The sequence below is a fragment of the Lithobates pipiens genome, unplaced genomic scaffold, assembly GCF_037356315.1.
Source record: "Lithobates pipiens isolate NorthernLeopardFrog02 unplaced genomic scaffold, aLitPip1_a1.2 Scaffold_19, whole genome shotgun sequence".
Classification (NCBI taxonomy): Eukaryota; Metazoa; Chordata; class Amphibia; order Anura; family Ranidae; genus Lithobates; species Lithobates pipiens.
The window spans coordinates 195,047,148-195,068,214 of record NW_027507764.1 but is presented as its reverse complement, the minus strand read 5'-3'; positions in this window follow the sequence as shown (position 1 = coordinate 195,068,214).

Genomic DNA, 21,067 nt, shown 5'->3' with positions numbered 1-21,067 from the left:
TGTTCTCTTAAATATTGATGTTTTTGAATATTCTATCATTGAAATACTTCTCCCGAATCAATAACCGCCTTTTAGATTTTTCTCTAAATTAAATTTTTCATACATTTCTTTTTGCATAGATGCCAATTTTATTGACAAACAAATGTCTAATTTATTTCACATTGTTAACCACTTACTTACCTGCAGTATAGTAACGGTTGGATGTGTGAAATACAGACATTCTGTTTAATTGTCAATTATCAAAAGGTTATTGATTCTACCGAGAAATGATAATGGTGATAATTGTGTCCAAGGTACTACTACGCCCAGTCTGAGGGTGTTTCTATTAATTGTCAAAATGATCAAGTAATGTAATCTGTATTTTAATATTTCATGTAAATATTTGTTTTCTGTCAACCAATAAATGTAGCTATTTTGTATGATCACTCGTCTCCGTGAATACGTTTCACATATATAGACTGTGTCATATAGACTGATTCTGTATCTTAAAAATATCTTCGTTAAAAATTACTTAGTAAATATTGTGCGGGAAAATGTCCTTAAAAGCACAACACTATGATTCCATGCTACTGTTTTTGATATCATAATGGTGACTCCCTTAGTTTTGGAAATCGGGTTAAGCGCATGGTAAACCGTTGGATACCCCGTAGACCTCAGCAGAGAGAAATTATTTTCTCTGAAATGTGTTTCTTGAATAAACGCTACATCTATCTTCAATCTCTTTAAATCATGAAGTAACATTCGTCTTTTTTCCGGGACGTTCAGTCTCTTTACATTCAGGGACATTATTTTTAAAGTTTCCATATCTCCTTGGGGAAAGAGGCAGAGACAAGTAAAGGTGCAAACAAAAAAAAAAAAAAAAAAAAAAGGGGGGGGGAGAACCCCCTCTAACCCTACCCCCTCCCGCCCCCCTCCCTCCCGTCCAATCTGCTACTCCCTCCCTCCCTCCCCCACTACCAATCCCTGGGTTGGCCGTTTACCAACGGTCTCCCCACGAATCTCAAAGCTCTACTGCTTTTACCCACTCAATTTCCGGACCCTCCGGATTATGAGTGTTTACCTAATGGGGTTTTGTGGTTGTGCCTGGCTGCTCCTGGGCGAGCTCCCCCCGTGCCCTCCGCCAGTCTTTTATAATATCATGTTTTCTACTGTCACCTGTTACTTCTCCACATAGATTGTGTCTACTCCAACATGGCTCTTTTAAGAGAGGGGGGGTTAAAAAAAATAAATAAAAAAAAAAAGGGAGACAGAAGCCATAGTAGAGGCAAAGTTAATTATGTCTGTCCATTCACATCTACGTATATACTTTTACATATATACACCTATACCCTTGCATATACATGTATGGAGACACACATTCACAGCTGCACCTGTGTTTGTAAATTCATACATGTACCCATCTCTATATTTATCCAAAGCTTAAGCCTCTCCTGTATATATAATTTATATCAATCCCCCCCCCCCCTTTCCCATGTCTCCTCTCCGTTTCTCTCTTCCTTCCTCCAAGAGCCATATTGTGTATTGACCTTGTTCCAAAAAAAAAAAAAAAAAAACGTACCATAATAAAATAAAGCAACAATACAATATAATACCTTACACTCCTCATCCCAAAAAAAAAAAAAAAAAAAAATTTCTTTTCTTTTTTTTTTCTTTCCCTTTTCCCTTCCCTTTTTCCTCCCCTTTTTCCTTTCCCTCTCTCCCTTTCCTCCTCAAAGGGGGGAGGGGAGGCAAGGTGGGGAGAAGGAGAAAGGGAGAAAGAGAGGGGGGGGGGGCCGGAGGCCACATCTTATAAAGTTATTTTATTCATCCTTAAGTTCAGGTAGGGGGGTCTGGTCCCAATCCGTAAACCCTCCGTTTCCCCCAGGTCCCTAGCTATGTGCTTTATTTTGTTAGTGGTGATATTAAAAGTTACTAATATTGGTGATTAGTGATTGACCAAAAAAAAAAAAAAGAAACCAACAGTTTCTTGTGTCCTAATTCTATATACTCTCCCCCCCAGCTCAATATCCCTCCTTATCCCACCCTCTCAACCCTCACAAGTCTAAACCATCCCCTGTGCACCATCATTCCCATATATATTTACTGACCCTCCACATCCATTACTCCCTCCCCCCCCAAAAAACAAGAAAAAACCAAAGAAAAAAAATATTATGTATTATATTAAATCCCCCCCTCCTCCCAACACTTCTAAAAAAAAAAAGAAGAAACCACTGCAACCCCTATCATCCCATTTTCCCCCTCTTTATCCCTAGTAAATTATAATAGTAAATTATATTACTCTCCTAAGTGACCACCTCTTCTAGGAACCTCGGTCATGTGAATCCCCCCCAGGGACCTGAACCCCCCCCCCCCTTTATTATAATTACCTAATCTTATTTGTGTATTTATCTTAGACTCTCCACCTGTATCCCCCCCCCCGTCCCCCCCCCCCGACCCCCCCCACCCACCCGCTGCCCCCACCTCATCCCTCATTATCTCCATTCATCCTAATCCAAAAAAAGAAATTAAGAGCATATCTCTCTCCTCCCATACTTCTTAAATCATCATGGAGGGAATTAATTAGACAAGTTGAAAACCTATGGGATGAGGCTACGAAAAAAAGGAAACAGAGAAGGGAAAAAGCCCCAACAGGCGCACAAAAGAAACAAAAAAAAAGGATAGGTTCAGGGATATGAGTTAATTTAGCTTAATTTCTAACACAAGTCTCATTGTGCTGTAATATGTCTTTCTCATCTTTCCCACTCCCTCTCTTTCCCTCCTGTGCTTTCTGGTTTTTTTCTCTGTAGCTGAGAGAGTGGGAGTCTCCAGTTCGGCACCATAAACGGCTCCACACCTATAAAGGCAAATCATTTTGGAAGATCGCTGTATAGTCTCAGTGTGCATGTAGATGTTCCTTTTCTTATTACCACAGCAAGAGGGTATTTCCATCTGTATGCATGTCCCTCCCGCCGTACACAGTCCAAGACAGCACGCAACTGTGCTCTGCGCTGTAGTGTGGCCCGGGATAAGTCAGGTAGGAGCTTCACTACTGATCCCTCTATCTCAATATTGCCAGCCAACCATGCCTTCCTCAGCAAAGTCTCCTTATGCGCGTATCTATGGAGGCGGCAAATTATGTCCCTGGGCCTTTGCGGGTCTGCTGATTTAGGCCCTAGCGCCCTGTGTACTCTGTCCAAATCCATGTTAGGCGGGACATTACCCTCTAAAATCATGTGAAAAATGCTCATTACCTTCTCCTGCAAGTCCTCCTGCTCAGCGACTTCTGGGACTCCTCGGAGCCTCAAGTTGCAGCGACGACTACGATCTTCAAGTTCCTCGATCTGAAGCTGCATCTTCACCAACGTCTCACCCTGCTCTTTGCTCTCCCTTTCCACTCTCTCCATTTTTCATTCAAATCTGTTGCTTAGGGGGGTGTGGTCTGAGCATGGCTGAGTGAGGGCGTGCAGAGTCTGTGCTCCTTGCTGAACCGCCAGTCATAGGTGATTTGCACCTGAGGATCCCGGAATGAGCGCGCCTAGACAGAGAGAAACGAAAACCTCGCGTAGAGCTGCAGGGTGCAGTGCCCCACAACCCGCTATACAGCAGTATTTCTCCCCGAGGCGGATGTCAGCTGCCGGGCATATCGCGGAGACTACGGACGTAGCTAAGCCCCCCGAGGTGGTGAGCGCTCGGACAAACAGGGGGGAGATGAAAAGCTCAATCGAGGCTGGGAATGGCAGAGAGGAAAACGAAGGAGCTACCCCTCGCACTAAACGATCGGAAGCGGAGGCGAGTGCGCGGACGAATAGGGGGGAGACGAAAAGCCCAACCGAGGCCGGGAACGGCAAAGAGGAATACGAGGAAGTCACCCCTCGTAGTATACGATCGGAAGCGGAGGATCTGAAGAGCTTAATCCAGGCTCTACCAACGAAAGCCGATATAGAGGCTCTCATTAAGAGAGTGGAGGAGACACACCGTGCTGAGATCCAGCAAGTACACACTGAGATCCAGGTAATTTCCGACCGCTTGATAGTGGGGGAGGTAAGAGTAGCCAAGCCTAAATTTACCTATATTACAAAAAGAAATCTATGTACAGCCTAGCACTCTACACTAGAGGGTGCTACAATTACTTGAAGTCACCTGGCTGTAAATGGTCACCCTATCTGCCCTCTGTTCCCCGAAGCCTTCTGGGTTTACAAGTGCAGCTTACCTGCAGACGTCGTCCCGGCAAAGGAGATCCGCGCTGTAGCCGTCATTCGGCTATAGCGCCGGTCTCAAGTGGTTAAGGGCAATTATAATGCTGATGCAATGTGGCCCACAATGAAATTGAGTTTGACACTCCTGCACTGAGGCAAGACATTTTTACCTGCATGCCGGCTGCTGGTTTTCCAGAACACAGATTCCATCATTCAAACAGTTATTTTGTGCGCACAGGACTGGCACTTTGGGTGGTGGTGATGTGGGTGGCGGCAATGGTTGTGTCTGTCTTAATTGGGAAATATCTGTAGAAATAAAGAAGAGATAATGGTTTTCTGTCTCTGTTGAGGCGCTGATAAGCCTGTATAACTAATACACAAAGACAATGAAAGAAGCCGAAGTACATTACATTTGGTTATATATCAAAAACAATTTATTACATGCACTAGAGCCTATCCCAATACACTTCAAATAATGTGTATGAAAAAGAAAACAAAAAATGTGTAGCTACCCCTTTAAGTGTGGGTGATTCATCTAGACTTAGGCCATATATATATATAGATATAAATCATTTGTAGGCGATCGGAGGGGTAAAGAGCCGACTCAAATAGTTCAGTAAAGTAAAAATGGCTTTATTCAGCAAAATAAACAGAAGAAACAACAGACTTGTCTTGTAACACAGGTGCAGATGTAGGAAAAGTTCAATCTCTTTAACCAACAGGCTGATATATAGATAAAGTACATGGCTCTAGCCAGAGCTACAGTCTCTGATATGGTTTTGCTCACCCCAGCAGGTACGCAATACAGCAAAGGATCCTTTCACACAGCATGCTGCTGTGTCTCTCTTTCTCTCCTACTCAAACAGCTCCCCTCTAACATTTTCAGCCCAGCTGGCAATAAGCAGGTCTGAAGGGGAAGTAACTGCCCTCTTCAATTAACCCCTTGAAATACCCTGTTCCAAGCCAGGGGTCTGGACACCACGAGCCAAGTGACAATAGACCCGAGAAAGGGCATCCGCATTCTGATGTACCTTTCCTGGTGTCAGAGAACTCACCATGTGAAGATCCGTCCCCGTGTAGCAGCAGTTCACCTTCGTCCCAAGGATCATGCACGGTGTCCCCATCAGAGGCGTGCGAGTCCTGGTACGAACGGACGCACGCCAATACGAACACGTGGACGCACTCGCGCCAACCGAACGTTTGCACGTAATTACACACGCTTCTTCTTCTTTGTGGCCTCTAGAGTGAAAACCTCCTCTGGTGCCTGGAATTGGGGCAGTAGAGGGTGATGCCGCCAACGTTCCAGAAACCGCTGATTTGACAAAACTCACTCTTCCTCCACCTGCTGTTCCTGCTGCTGTCCATCAGCCACCACCTATACCACTACACCCGCCTCCACCTCCACCTTCTAGTTACATCACTGGTATGTCTACAACCAGCTCCTACAAATGATGACACTGTATACTATCAATCGTACTGACTCCTTTACTGGGTGAACTATCTAAGAGAAGAACCCCAATCACATTTAGAGATTTACTTTTAACCTTCTGTTGCATCTCTAGGACAGGAAGTGAAGGGAAATCTCCCCAGTGGTGCACAAATAATAATAACCTAGCAGGGGTTAAAACTCTTCCTACTCTATCCAGAAAAAAAGAAAAAAAAGATTTTGGATCTAGATACACTAAACCACTAGACCTCCGGGAAGATTTATCCCCCTTCATGACCAGGCCATTTTTTGCTATATGGCACGGTGTTATTTTAACTGCCGATTTCGCAGTCATGCAACACTGTCCCCAAACAAAATTTATATATTTTTTTTTCACACAAATAGAGCTTTCTTTTGGTGGTACTAGATCACCACTGCATTATTTATTTTTTATTATATAAACGAAAAAAGACTGAAAATATAAAAAAAAGCAAAAAATATATATATATTTTACTTTCTGCTATAAAACATATCCAATAAAAAAATAAAAAAATTTAATTTCTTCTTATATTTTGGCCAAAACGCATCCTGCTACATATTTTTGGTAAAAAAATAAAAAAAGTGTATATTGATTGGTTTGTATGAAAACTATAGCGTCTACAATCTATGGGATATATACTAGAGTTTATATTTATTTATTTATACTAGTAATGGTGGCGATCAGCAACTTATAGTGGGACTCCCTTAGTGCACGGTCAATCTGACACTTAGATTACTTTCACACTGTAGTCGCTCCGCGTTAGCGGTAAAGCGTCGCTAATTTTAGCCCACTGCCGGCCAAAGAAAGGGTTAAAAGCGCCCATGTCGCAGAGCTTTGGCAGCGCTGCCCATTCATTTCAATGGGCAAGGAGTTTTGGAAGCAGTGTATGCAGAGCTCCCAAACTGCCCCAAAGATGCTGCTTGCAGGACTTTTCAGAATGTCCCGCAAGCGCACCGCCCCAGTGTGAAAAGTCACACTGGAATGAATAGGGAGGAGGTTTTCAGGCATTAGAGGCTATTTCTAGCGCTAACACACCTAAAAAACGCCTCGGTGTGAAAGCAGCCAAACTGATGCTGACACCACCAGTGACACTAATACAGTGATCAGTGCTAATAATATACACTGTCACTGTACTAATGACACTGACTGGGAAAGGGGTTAACATTAGATCAAAAGGTTAACTGTGTGCCTGACAATGGTTACTGTATGTACAATGTGCTGATTTTTATTAAGTAATGTTCTGATTTTTATTCCCTACTTTGCAGGGAGAAAAAAAAGCGGCACGTTGCTGCCGTCTGTAGAGAGCTCTGTGTTGTTGCTCTCTTCTGTCATTCGCTCAGCCGATCAGTGGGTCCCGGCCATAAATCATTGGCTAAGACCCACTGCTTGGCTTTTGCTGCAGTGAATGACAGCTCGGGTTTCTGGGTGCGCACGCATGCGTGAGAGAGCGGACCCGGAAGAAAGCCCCGATGTACAGGTACTTTACCATGCCTGAAAGAGCCAATCCCCCACAGTATAGGTACTGCAGCAGGTTGGCAAGAGGTTAAAGGCCTCATTCACACAGACGTACCTATGCTAAGGGCCCCCCCCATGCCTGCATGGGGTACCCAAGTGTTTTATGCCTCTGGGTACAAGCAGTATGGTTTATGTCTACTGGGATGCAGTGCCTGCACAGACGTTCAGAGACATGCCCCTGCACGACTGCCAAGCTGGCCCCGGTGGCTATATCCATGCTGCTACTGCGTCCCAATAGACATAAATGGATGCGGGCAAAGACGGTCCTTCACACAGAGGTGTGGATAGCTGAGGCCTAAGAGTAGGGTCACCACCTGTCCGAGATTCACCCGGACAGTCCGGGTTTTGAATCCTGTGCTCGGGCGGCTGCAGTGTGAAAGCACCCTAAAACAAAAACAAAAAACGTACTGTGCGCTGCTAGAGTGTTCGGGTTTGGCTTGAAAAAAATAAGTGACAACCTCACCTAAGAGCTCATTCACACTGGATGCATTTTTCTGCACTTTATCAGCACCGGTCACCACACAGGACCATAGAAAACCATTATTATCTCTGTGCCCTGTTCACACCACAAAGCTGCCTTGTGCTACTGAATTCGCATAAAAAGCAGGTAGAAGTAGAGCCCCCAGGAGGTGTATGGGCATTATTAATCGCTCGCCCTTATTTATTATTTTATACCCCCTTATTTATAATTATTTTTACATTTATTAACTATTTTATTATTGTTTATATATCCCCTTATTTATTTTTATATTTATTCATTAAATGTATTCACAAATATATATTGTTTGCATTTTTTTTATACTCCCTTATTTATATTCATTTTTTTTTTAAACGCAGACTTGGAGCATTTTTCTCGCAATGCACCAGAGCTCACATGAAGTGGCATTGCAGCTCGGCCTCCGCATACAAATGAGTGAAGGGCCGGTCCACACCACGGAATCGCACAACAACGTACTGAGCGTTCCTCTGCCATTCACGTGCGGTGTGCGATTTTAGCCTATTCATTGTGAATGGACCGAGTCGCACCGAACTGCACCAAAAGCAGGTCATGCACTCCTTTAAGGGAAACGCACAGCAAGCGGATGGCATAGTACTTCTGTAGCACGCGGTCTGGTGCAGGCGAGTGCCCTGCGCGTGCGACCAGCATTTCATGACGTAACATTAACACCCCGCTGCAAATCACAACTGTGGTGCGTTTTGAAGGTGGTGCAGGAAACGTGCGGCTTCCAAGCCGGCATTCTGGTGTGAACTAAATGCCACTCAATAAAGAAAAAAGAATTGTGCCTACTTTATCTATATTAACGCCCCGGATTGAATAAAGATCCTTCTGGGTCTGACGATCGGCTCCCCTCCCTCTGCCATGTTGCAGTCTGTGGGTTACTATGGTCGCACTCCGGTTGGCAAAGACGGGCGGTTGCTAAGCGACTTTATGGACAGTACAACGGGGTCCTTCCGAGGCAGGCATCAGCAAAGCCAGCTACAGCTTGTGCGCAGGTCTCATAGAGCAGAGAGCGTCTCTTCAGCTCAGCAGCGTGCGGGTATAATTCTCAGTAATGCCTGTAGATGGCAATGCTGAGCTGCTAACGGCACTGAGAAACTAGCTTCTAGATAAAGAAATGTCTCTGGTATATCAGCCAGGAGCGGTGGCGTGTGACAATGCGCGCCGCCTTCCAAAGGCGCGGGCTGCTGTTGGATTGCGTATGTCCATGAGTTCTAGTCCACCCCCTGACAAGTCACGCGGGTGTCCGTTGCTAGTGCCATAATTCAGCATTAGCATTGCTGGTGGCTCACGACTATACCCTGGTCCACCACTGCTAGTGCCATAATTCAGCATTAGCATTGCTGGTGGCTCACGACTATACCCTGGTCCACCACTGATCGATGATGGCAATGTCTATCACACTGACCAGTACTGGGCTGGCAAGATAGCAGTGAATAGCCGACTTAGAGCATTCAGATATTACAGTGATACACAGCCTGTCATTTTTTTACCCTATTAAAAAAACAAAATATATATATATCTTTCACTCTAATTATTCAGGCAGCTCTACAATAAAAATCGAAATAAACATAACAAAACAAAACAGAAATATAACAGAAAATAAAAAAATATTATCTTTAACATTATTATTTATTATTTTATACCCCATTTATTTACATTTTTATTGCAGAGCACCCTAAATAATAAGAATAAAAATTTAAAAAATTAAATAAATAAAAAAACATAAATATAATAGAAAATAAAAAAGTATATTTAAGGTTTTTATTATTTTATTACCATTTTATTATCATTGGCAAAAAAAACATAAATATAATATAAAATAAATAAATACAATTATGTTTAAGGTTTTTATTTATTGTTTTATACCCCTTTATTCACAATTTTTATTTCTATATTTACTATTTATCATATTTATTATTTTTATGCACTCTTATTTATATTTGTTTTATATATGACAGATTGTTTTATTTACACACACCCTTATTTTTTTTATTTTCTAGATTTAATCCTTTTTCTTTTTTTTGTGTTTAGACACCTTTATTTTTTTTTATTTTTTGAAACGTGATTACGTTTTTTTCCATAAACACACAAAAAGAAAATGATAACATTGGCAATAAACAAAAAGATACTGAATTTGCATAGAAAGAACGTAGAAGTAGAGCACTCAGAGGGTATTTGGCTATTATCAATATTTATTTTTATTCACTATTTTATACACCTGTATTTATAGTTATTTTTATATTTATTAACTATTGTTATTTTTTTATACACCCTTATCTATTATATTATATATTAATTCATGAAATGTTTTCATATATATTTATATATTGTAACTTTTTTATAGACTCTTATTTATATATATTTTTTTTTAATTATTATCATTATTATTTTTTTTTTCTACACTCTTATTTATTTCTTTTATATTACTTTTCTTTGTTCATATTTAATTTAACCCTTTTTTTCATCACATATTCACAATCTTTTCTGTTTGATTTCATCGCATTTATAGGATAATTATTTGTAACATTGCATTGCAGATTTTTAAAAGATTGATTGGAGCATAATATATGTAAAAATGTGTTGTAATAATTGTGTTGTAATAATTGCACTTATTTATAAGGGAGAAACTCAATAATTATTTGTATGGAGTTTTTTTTTTTTATTATTATTTTTTTTTTTTAATCAGTAATACTTTTAACCACCTCAGTACAGTGCAGTTACACCCCCTTCCTGACCAGACCAATTTTCAGCTTTCAGCGCTCTCACAGTTTGAATTACAATTACTCAGTCATCCTACACTGTATCCATATGAAACTTGCGTCCTTTTTTCCACACAAATAGAGCTTTCTTTTAGTGGTATTTAATCACTAGTGGGTTTTTTATTTTTTGTGCTATAAATAAAATAAAACGTAAATTTTGTGAAAAAAATGCCTTTTTCTTCGTTTCTGTCATACATTTTTGCTAATTAGTAATTTTTCTTCATAAATTTTGGCCAAAATTTATACTGCTACATATCTTTGGTAAAAATAACCCACATTAGTATATATTATTTGGTCTTTGTGAAAGTTATAGAGTCTACAAACTATGGTGCCAATCACTGAAAATTGATCACTTCTGATCAGGCCTTCAGTACATCAGGTGTACCTCATTTCTTGAGACACTAAGAGCCGGTTCACACAGCGGGCGATGCGAGGCGACACGACTCGCCTCGCCTCGCTCTCGCAAGTCGCCCCCGTTCTGTACAATGGAACCGTTCTGAGAGGAGCGACTCGAGTCGCTCCGACTCAGAAAAAAGGTTCCTGTACTACTTTTGGGCGACCTCGGGGCGACTTGCATTGACTTCTATACAGAAGTCATTTGCAAGTCGCCGCTGAGGCCGCGGCAGGTCGCGGCGAGGCAAGTCGGAGTCGCCTCGCCTCGCCTGCTGTGTGAACCGGCCCTAACAAGTCAGGAAAGTACAAATACCCCCCAAATGACCCCTTTTTACAAAGTAGACATCCCAAGGTATTAAGTAAGTAGCATGGTGAGTTTTTTTAAGTTGTCATTTTTTCCCACAATTCTTTGCAAAATGAAGATTTTTTATTTTTTTTTTTATTTTTTTTTACTAAATTGTCATATTATCAGGTTATTTCTCACACACAGCATATGCATACAACAAATTACACCCCAAAATACATTCTGCTACTCTTCCCGAGTACGGCGATACCACATGTGTAGGACTTTTACACAGCCTAGCCACATACAGAGCACTAACATTGATGTAGTACCTTCAGACGTTCTACGAGCAAAAATTACGCATCTCATTTCTCAACCACCTATTACACTTTTGAAGGCCCTGGAGTACCAGGACAATGGAATTTCCCATAAAATTACCCCATTTTGGAAAGCAAACACCCCAACGTATAATCTGTGAGGCATAATGAGTCTTTTGAACGGTTCATTTTTTTCCAGAAGTTTTTGGAATATGTGGAAAAAAAATTTAACGCATTTTTTTTTACACAAAATTGTCAATTTATAAGATATTTCTAACACATAGCATGTATATAGCAAAAATTACACCCCAAAATACATTCTGCTACTCCTCCCGAGTATGGCGATACCACATGTGTAGGACTTTTACACAACCTGGCCACATAGAGAGGCCGAACATTGAAGTAGTACGTTCAGGCGTTCTAGGAGCATAAATGACACATCTCATTTCATTCCTACCCATCACACTTTTGAAGGTCCTGGACCACCAGGACAGTGAAATTACCCACAAAATGACCCCATTTTGGAAAGCAAACACCCCAATGTATATTCTATGAGACATGGGCTGGAGATAGGTACTCTGATGGCCTGGTGACAGGTACTCGGGTACTCTGATGGCCTGGTGACAGGTACTCGGGTACTCTGATGGTCTGGTGACAGGTACTCGGGTACTCTGATGGTCTGGTGACAGGTACTCGGGTACTCTGATGGTCTGGTGACAGGTACTCGGGTACTCTGATGGTCTGGTGACAGGTACTCGGGTACTCTGATGGCCTGGTGGCAGGTACTCGGGTACTCTGATGGCCTGGTGACAGGTACTCGGGTACTCTGATGGCCTGGTGACAGGTACTCGGGTACTCTGATGGCCTGGTGACAGGTACTCGGGTACTCTGATGGCCTGGTGACAGGTACTCGGGTACTCTGATGGCCTGGTGACAGGTACTCGGGTACTCTGATGGCCTGGTGACAGGTACTCTGATGGTTTGGTGACTGGTATTTGGGTACTCTGAAGGGCGGTGACAGGTACTCATATGGACTGTGACAGGTACTCGGGTACTCAGATGGACTGTGACAGGTACTCTGGTACACAGATGGACTGTGACAGGTACTCGGGTACTCAGATGGGCTGTGACAGGTACTCGGGTACCCTGATGGACTGTGACAGGTACTCGGTACTCTAATGGACTGTGACAGGTACTCGGTACTCTAATGGACTGTGACAGGTACTCGGGTACTCTAATGGACTGTGACAGGTACTCGGTACTCTAATGGACTGTGACAGGTACTCGGGTACCCTGATGGACTGTGACAGGTACTCGGTACTCTAATGGACTGTGACAGGTACTCGGTACTCTAATGGACTGTGACAGGTACTCGGGTACCCTGATGGGCCGTGACAGGTACTCGGGTACCCTGATGGGCCGTGACAGGTACTCGGGTACCCTGATGGGCAGTGACAGGTACTCGGGTACCCTGATGGGCCGTGACAGGTACTCGGGTACCCTGATGGGCCGTGACAGGTACTCGGGTACCCTGATGTGCCGTGACAGGTACTCGGGTACTCTGATGTGCCGTGACAGGTACTCGGGTACTCTGATGTGCCGTGACAGGTACTCGGGTACTCTGATGGGCCGTGACAGGTACTCGGGTACTCTGATGGGCTGTGACAGGTACTCGGGTACTCTGATGGGCTGTGACAGGTACTCGGGTACTCAGATGAACTGTGACAGGTACTCGGGTACTCAGATGGGCTGTGACAGGTACTGGGGTACTCTGATGGGCTGACAGGTACTCTGATGGGCTGTGACAGGTACTCGGGTACTCTGATGGGCTGTGACAGGTACTCAGGTACTCTGATGTGCTGTGACAGGTACTCAAATACTCTGATGGACTGTGACAGGTATTCTGATGGACTGTGATTGACAGGTACTATGAGGGGTGGTGACAGGTCCTCTTTATCGGGGGGGGGGGGGGGCAATCAGTATGATTGGTGTACACTGTATGCGGTAACGAGATGTTACCGCAATCTCCTCCTCACACACGATCGGTGTGTGAGGAGGAGAACCCGGTAAAATCCCGTTACCGCATTTTGTTTACATTTTTGTGATCGGCTGTGAAAGGCTCACAGCCGATCACGTGGGTAAACAGCCGGCCAATGGCTGTTTACCAGCGTCGGTGACGAGTAGTGTTCCCGGGGAACACGCCGCCACCGACGTGCACGCGCAGCGCGCTCGCGATCGTGCGCATGCGCCGTGCACGTTCGGGGTGTGACCATCTGTGATCGGCCGTGACTTCATCACGGCCGATCACATGGTAAACAGCCATAACGAATGGCTGTTCACCCCCTTCGGTGGCGAGCGGTGTCTCCGTGACACGCCGCCACCGAAAAAAAAGGGATGCGCGCGCACGATCGCGCGCATTCCCTGTTTAAACGGGAGGCCGTCATATGACGGCCTCCCGCCACAATAGGTGCGCCGCCTGGCCGTCATTTGACGGCCGGCGGTCAGCAACTAGTTAAACAATAAAGAATATGAGCAGCACTGACCCCTTCTGGTGAAAGATAGATAAAGCATCTTCAGCTCACATGTGATGGTGCATATTCACCACACGAGGTCGCTCTGCTCAGAGCTCTGAGCCTGCAGTTTGCCATCCTGAATGTGTAAAGCAGAAGGTTGATGCTGATGATCAGCTCTAGTGAAGTGCCTGTGAGTGACATTTATCAGAGGAATTACTGACAGAATAAGGAACCAAACTGGTGCCAATCAGACTGCCAAAGCATCAGTGAGATGTTTTGAGTGCATAGGTGATCCCTGCCATCCCAATACTGGGCGACCTTTTGCTATAGATTTACAAATATTTGTAGATTTGTGATTAAAAAGTGAAGTTCTGCCCATCCTCCTCCCCCCTCCTCTACCGCTATAGCAACTTTTTTTTTTTGGAGTGGGTTCCTTTTTCTGACAGGTACCCGATCCCACTTCTGCTTCTCCCCCCTAGGTGAGAAAAACCGAGGTTCGGCTCCCCCCCTCCCGCAGCCTCCTGGGACAAGTCTCATGCCCTAGGAAAGTGATGGCGAACCTTGGCACTCCAGATATTTTGGAACTACATTTCCCATGATGCTCAGCCACTCTGCAGTGTAGTTGAGCATCATGGGAAATGTAGTTCCAAAACATCTGGGGTGCCAAGATCTCGCACATGAGCGGTGGGGTGCCAGCTGTGGAACAGCAGGAAGTCACAGCCGGCTTCCCAGAGTCAAGATGGCGGCGCTGGAGACCAGAAGACCAGCGAAGAAGCTGAGTTTACAACAAAAAAATAAAAAATGAACTACTAAGACTAGAATCACACATATGCGGGATGGGAAACACACGCTAATCGCACACGTTCCCCAACCCGCAGGAAATATGTGCTGCCCTTTAGAAGATGCACATGGCGCACCATCACCTCTTAATGTCCCCCCACACATAGGAAAGCGCGGAATGTTTTCAGGTACGCAAAACCACGACGTCTGGCAGCACCGTACAGTTCTGTCCATTCTAACCCCTTCCAGACCGCAGCGCGCCCATATACGTCCTAACTTTGAAGAGGAATATGGTTGTTATGGAAGCTGCTAGCTGCCATAACCCCGGTATCCTCTTCTTCAGCGGGTCCGGTTTCCGATAAGAGTGGTCTCTGCGGCGGATTCGCCACAAGATCACTTCTATCGGTGGTGGGAGAGGGGCCCCCCCAGCCATGCTCCAGTGCCCTCCGCTGCTTAGCGGAGCCGTCGGCAGCGGCGGAGGCGATCGGATGTTGCCCCTTGCTAAGTATGGAGATGAGTGAGGGGAAGATGGCCGCCACCCATCTCAAATAACATTGCAGGGCAGAAGAGACTTAAAAACGTCACTTCCGCCCATAGCTCTAAAAGGGACATTTAAAAAAACAATTTTAATGACAACATTTTTTTAGTTTTTTTATTGCATTTTAGTGTAAATATGAGATGTGAGGTCTTTTTGACCCCCAGATCTCATATTTAGGAGGTCCTGTCATGCTTTTTTTCTATTATAAGGGATGTTTACATTCCTTGTTATAGGAATAAAAGTGACACCGTTTTTTATTTAACCCCTTCCCGCCGAGTGTACGCAGATGTGCCTACTCAGCTTCCGGGGGTTATACAGGGATGATGCCCACACCTGCAGTGGAGGTCTGATTGGGAGGTCTGTACTAAGGGGGATTCTATACTGATGGGGGGGTCTGCACTAATTGGGGGTGTCTATACTGCAGGGGTTTGCACTAAGGGGGGTGTCTATACTGATGGGGGGTCTGTATTAAGGGGGGTGTCTATACTGATGGGGGTCTGCACTAAGGGGGTGTCTATACTGTAGGGGTCTGCACTAAGGGAGATTCTATACTGATGGGGGGTCTACACTAAGGGGGATTCCATACTGATGGGGGGTCTGCACTAAGGGGGGATTCTATACTGATGGGGGGTCTGCACTAAGGGGGATTCTATACTGATTGTGGGGTCTGCACTAAGGGGGATACTATACTGATGGGGGTCTGCACTGAGGGGGGTTCTATACTGATGGGGGGTCTGCACTAAGGGGGGTGTCTTTACTGTGGGGGTCTGCATTAAGGGGGATACTATATGTGCATGTCTTTTGGCCCACACAGCGTGGCTCAGCCCCGCTGCCTGCCCTCTGCTCACAGGATTCGATTGGCAGGAGTCAATGGTTCCTTCTGCTGCCTCTGTGAGCAGAGAGAGGGAGAGGAGAGCGCCACTGCAGACGGGCACAGCGCTGGATTGAGAGAGGACATAGGTAAGTATAGAATGGGGTGATTGGGCGATACAAACACTGGGACACTTTTTAGCTTAATGCAGGGAATGCATTAAGGTAAAAGATTTCCAGACTTTATAAGGACTTTACAGAACTAAACTTACCTTTGCTTCAGTGACAACGCCCCTCAATGGTGCCAGCATCTTCAGCTGTGTGGCGGTCTCCAGTCTTCTTCATGGGTCAGCGTAGTATGACATCACTCCTGCGCATGCACAGGAATCAGTCATTCCAGCACACAGAGACCAGGCCAGAGGTGTAAGCTGAGCTGCACATGTGCATTGCATGTCTCTTCTGCAATAAAGAGCCTGCCTGCTCTCTGTTTGTGGCAGTGAAACTTTTTATATCTATTATTTTTGTTTTGACCTTGGTCATAAAGGGTCTAACCATACCACTGTAAGCTCCTCCCACTGTAAGCACAACCTGACCACACCCACCATTAGCAGCAACTCTCTGTGTGAATGGCCACGCTGAGCTGTGCCCCGGGTCCCCCTACTGCAAGCTGCTCGCTCTGGGGGCTCTTGGCAGAAGGGAGGGGCCAAGAGCACCGACATGGGACCCAAGAAGAGAAGGATCCGAGCTGCTCCGTGCCAAATAACTACACAGAGCAGGTAAGTATAGCACGTTTGTTATTTAAAAAAAAAAAAAAGCAAGCCTTTAATATCACTTTAAATATAAACCACTTTTGCTGCAATACTCTCCTTTAGAGGGTTTGTTCACCTTTACAGAAAATCTGTAAGGTGAACTTACTGTACACTGGGCCCCCTCCCCAGTCCCGTTGTACCAGGGTTCCACGATTACCCGCTGTCGGGCATCGGGATAATGCTTTACCGGTCCAGGGATTTGAAATCCTGTCTTTCACTCTTCTCCTCCAGCACTCACAGTATGGGCTAGGTGGATTCTGATTGGTCAGCACTGTCCAGTAAAGGTTATTCTTTAAAAGAAAATACTGTATCCCTAGTACTATATGGCAGCCGAAAGAGGAATGCAGAGAATACTGTAGTGTAGAGAATCAACTGAATGACAGCTCTACGTCTACTGGGGCTGCTGACTTCACATTCAAGATGGTGGCATCCAGCCGCAGTTGCCGGGCTTTGGGATCAGTGTTGCCAACCTACCAGAGGTGGCTCTAGGCTTTGTGAGGCCTTAGGCATAACCTAGACATGAGGCCCCATTCACATCTATAATGGGGGGAAAAAATAATTCAAGAAAAAAAAATGAATTGCATATATTAAGAGTACTGGTGTCAATGTGCTCAATCACACCAGTGCTGAGAGCACACTGACACCAGCGCTGAGATAGAGCACACTGACACCAGCGCTGAGCACACTGACACCAGCGCTGAGAGCACACTGACATCAGCGCTGAGAGCACACTGACATCAGCGCTGAGATAGAGCACACTGACACCAGCGCTGAGAGCACACTGACACCAGCGCTGAGAGCACACTGACACCAGTACTGAGACAGAGCACACTGACACCAGCGCTGAGCACACTGACACCAGCACTGAGATAGAGCACACTGACACCAGCGCTGAGCACACTGACACCAGCACTGAGATAGAGCACACTGACACCAGCGCTGAGCACACTGACACCAACACCAGCGCTGAGAGCACACTGACACCAACGCTGAGAGCACACTGACACCAACGCTGAGGCAGAGCACACTGACACCAACGCTGAGGCAGAGCACACTGACACCAGGGCTGACAGAGCACACTGACACCAGTACTGAGATAGAGCACACTGACACCAATGCTGAGAGCACACTGACACCAGCGCTGAGCACACTGACACCAGCGCTGAGCACACTGACACCAGTGCTAAGCACACTGACACCAACTCTGAGAGCACACTGACACCAACTCTAAGAGCACACTGACACCAGCTCTGAGGCAGAGCACACGGACACCAGGGCTGAGGCAGAGCACACTGACACCATCGCTGAGGCAGAGCACGCTGACACCAGGGCTGACACAGAGTACACTGACACCAGTTCTGACACAGAGCACACTGACACCAGTTCTGACACAGAGCACACTGACACCAGTACTGAGATAGAGCACACTGACACCAATGCTGAGAGCACACTGACACCAGCGCTGAGCACACTGACACCAGCGCTGAGCACACTGACACCAGTGCTAAGCACACTGACACCAACTCTGAGAGCACACTGACACCAACTCTGAGAGCACACTGACACCAGCTCTGAGGCAGAGCACACGGACACCAGGGCTGAGGCAGAGCACACTGACACCATCGCTGAGGCAGAGCACGCTGACACCAGGGCTGACACAGAGTACACTGACACCAGTTCTGACACAGAGCACACTGACACCAGTTCTGACACAGAGCACACTGACACCAGTTCTGAGATAGAGCACACTGACACCAGGGCTGACACAGAGCACCCTGACACCAGGTCTGAGATAGAGCACACTGACACCAGCGCTGAGTACACTGACACCAGCGCTGAGTACACTGACACCAGCGCTGAGAGCACACCGACACCAGGTCTGAGATAGAGCACACTGACACCAGCGCTGAGATAGAGCACACTGACACCAGCGCTGAGATAGAGCACACTGACACCAGCGCGGAGCACACTGACACCAGCACTGAGAGCACACTGACACCAACACTGAGACAGAGCACACTGACACCAGGGCTGAGATAGAGTACACTGACACCAGGGCTGACAGAGCACACTGACACCAGTACTGAGATAGAGCACACTGACACCAACGCTGAGAGCACACTGACACCAACGCTAAGAGCACACTGACACCAACGCTGAGAGCACACTGACACCAACGCTGAGCACACTGACACCAACGCTGAGAGCACACTGACACCAACGCTGAGAGCACACTGACACCAACTCTGAGAGCACACTGACACCAGCGCTGAGCACACTGACACGAACGCTGAGAGCACACTGACACCAACTCTGAGAGCACACTGACACCAGCGCTGAGCACACTGACACGAATGCTGAGAGCACACTGACACCATCGCTGAGGCAAAGCACATTGACACCAGTTCTGAGACAGAGCACACTGACACCACTGTACCACCCCCCCTCCAGTCACATGTACCACCCCCCCAGTGACATAGTGACATGCACCCCCTAGTCACATTTACCTCACATATAGCAAGGCTCTGTCCCCTCATAGTTCAGTCCATCAGCTGCACAGTGCACACACAGGCTGAATTGGCTCCGTCTCCATCAGGGAAGCCCTGCCCTGGAAGGAGGGTAGACTCGGTGATCCTGTGCTGAGATGCTAGCTGTGCCCTGCCCTTGCACAAGAAAGGACGGACAGGATTTGATGTTGGGGCAGGCCAGTTGAAGGTTTCTATGTGTCTGCTGGTGTTCTGACTGGAAGGACACCTGCACTGCAGTTCCACTTCCAGTGAAGTTTTCTTGACAGGAGTGGGGCGGGGTGTTACAGAGAAGAGAGGAGGCGGGCTGACTGTACTCTGAACGAGGAGGCACCTGGGACTGATGTATGATGATAGCGAGAGGCGGCTCTTTAGGCAAAGTAGGCGGGAGCGAGGCCCCTAGGAGGGCGAGGCCTTAGGCCACCGCCTACTTTGCCTAATTAGAGAGCCGCCTCTGCTCTGAACAAGGAGGCACCTGGGACTGATGTTTGATGATAGCTAAAGGCGGCTCTTTAGGCAAAGTAGGCGGGAGCGAGGCCCCTAGGTGGGCGAGGCCTTAGGCCACCGCCTACTTTGCCTAATTAGAGAGCCGCCTCTGCTCTGAACGAGGAGGCACCTGGGACTGATGTATGATGATAGCTAGAGGAGGCTCTTTAGGCAAAGTAGGCAGGAGCGAGGACCCTAGGAGGGCGAGGCCTTAGGCCACCGCCTACTTTGCATAATTAGAGAGCCGCCTCTGGAGGTACTGCCAAATTTATTATCAGACATACTCTTCCAAAGGTTCTGGTTCTCTTTTTTACAAGTGCGATATTCTGTTTGAGATGCCTGGTGGGGTTCAGGTCCAAAAGTACTTGCATTTATGTTGCTGTACTGTAAAAATTTGCTTGACTTTGTGACTGTTTACTGTTAGTTTTTTTGTTCCCTTGTAGGTGTGTTGATGAAATTAATGTGTAAAAATATACTAAAGCGCTGATGTGAATAAATATTACAATATGTGAGAAATAAATATTAAAAAGATAACTAAATAATATAGCTGCAATTATATATATGTGAACTGCTACGCAAAAATAAAATGTTTTAAATTAATAATTGTGCTAATATTAACCTACTAATATTAAACAGTCTACCACCAGATTAAGTGAATAATTATGAACATATAGTGAACCATACAAAATATATGAAATTCCTTCTGTGTAATAAAGCAAACCTTTGCCACAAGTAAAAGAATATCACATTCCACTGTGTACAAACCAAAGTCTCTGCCCTATAATAAGGCTTACCTACAGGTACAGTAAATATCTCCTACACCTTTAGGAGATATTTACTTTAGATGCAGCCAGAGACGTCACCTGCAAATGCGCGCTGAAGGAACGGCATACCCATGCTGTCCCTTCAGTGTTGTACCATAAATAGCGACTCCCATCCGTATGTGCGGGAGTGACATCATTACTGGCATGGCCAATCAGATAGCTGAAGCCTGTGAACCTGGAAAGAGGACTGGGTGAAGATGGAAACGCCTTCAACGGTGACGGAATGATGCTGGAGGGCTTACAAGGAAAATCCTTTTCTTGGGAATACTTGCCTGAAAACGGATGTGTTTTGGATGCGGTTTACTACGGTTTACTACTACCGATTCAAGTTGTCCATACATTATACAGTTTTCTTTTTCAATTTCCTTTAGA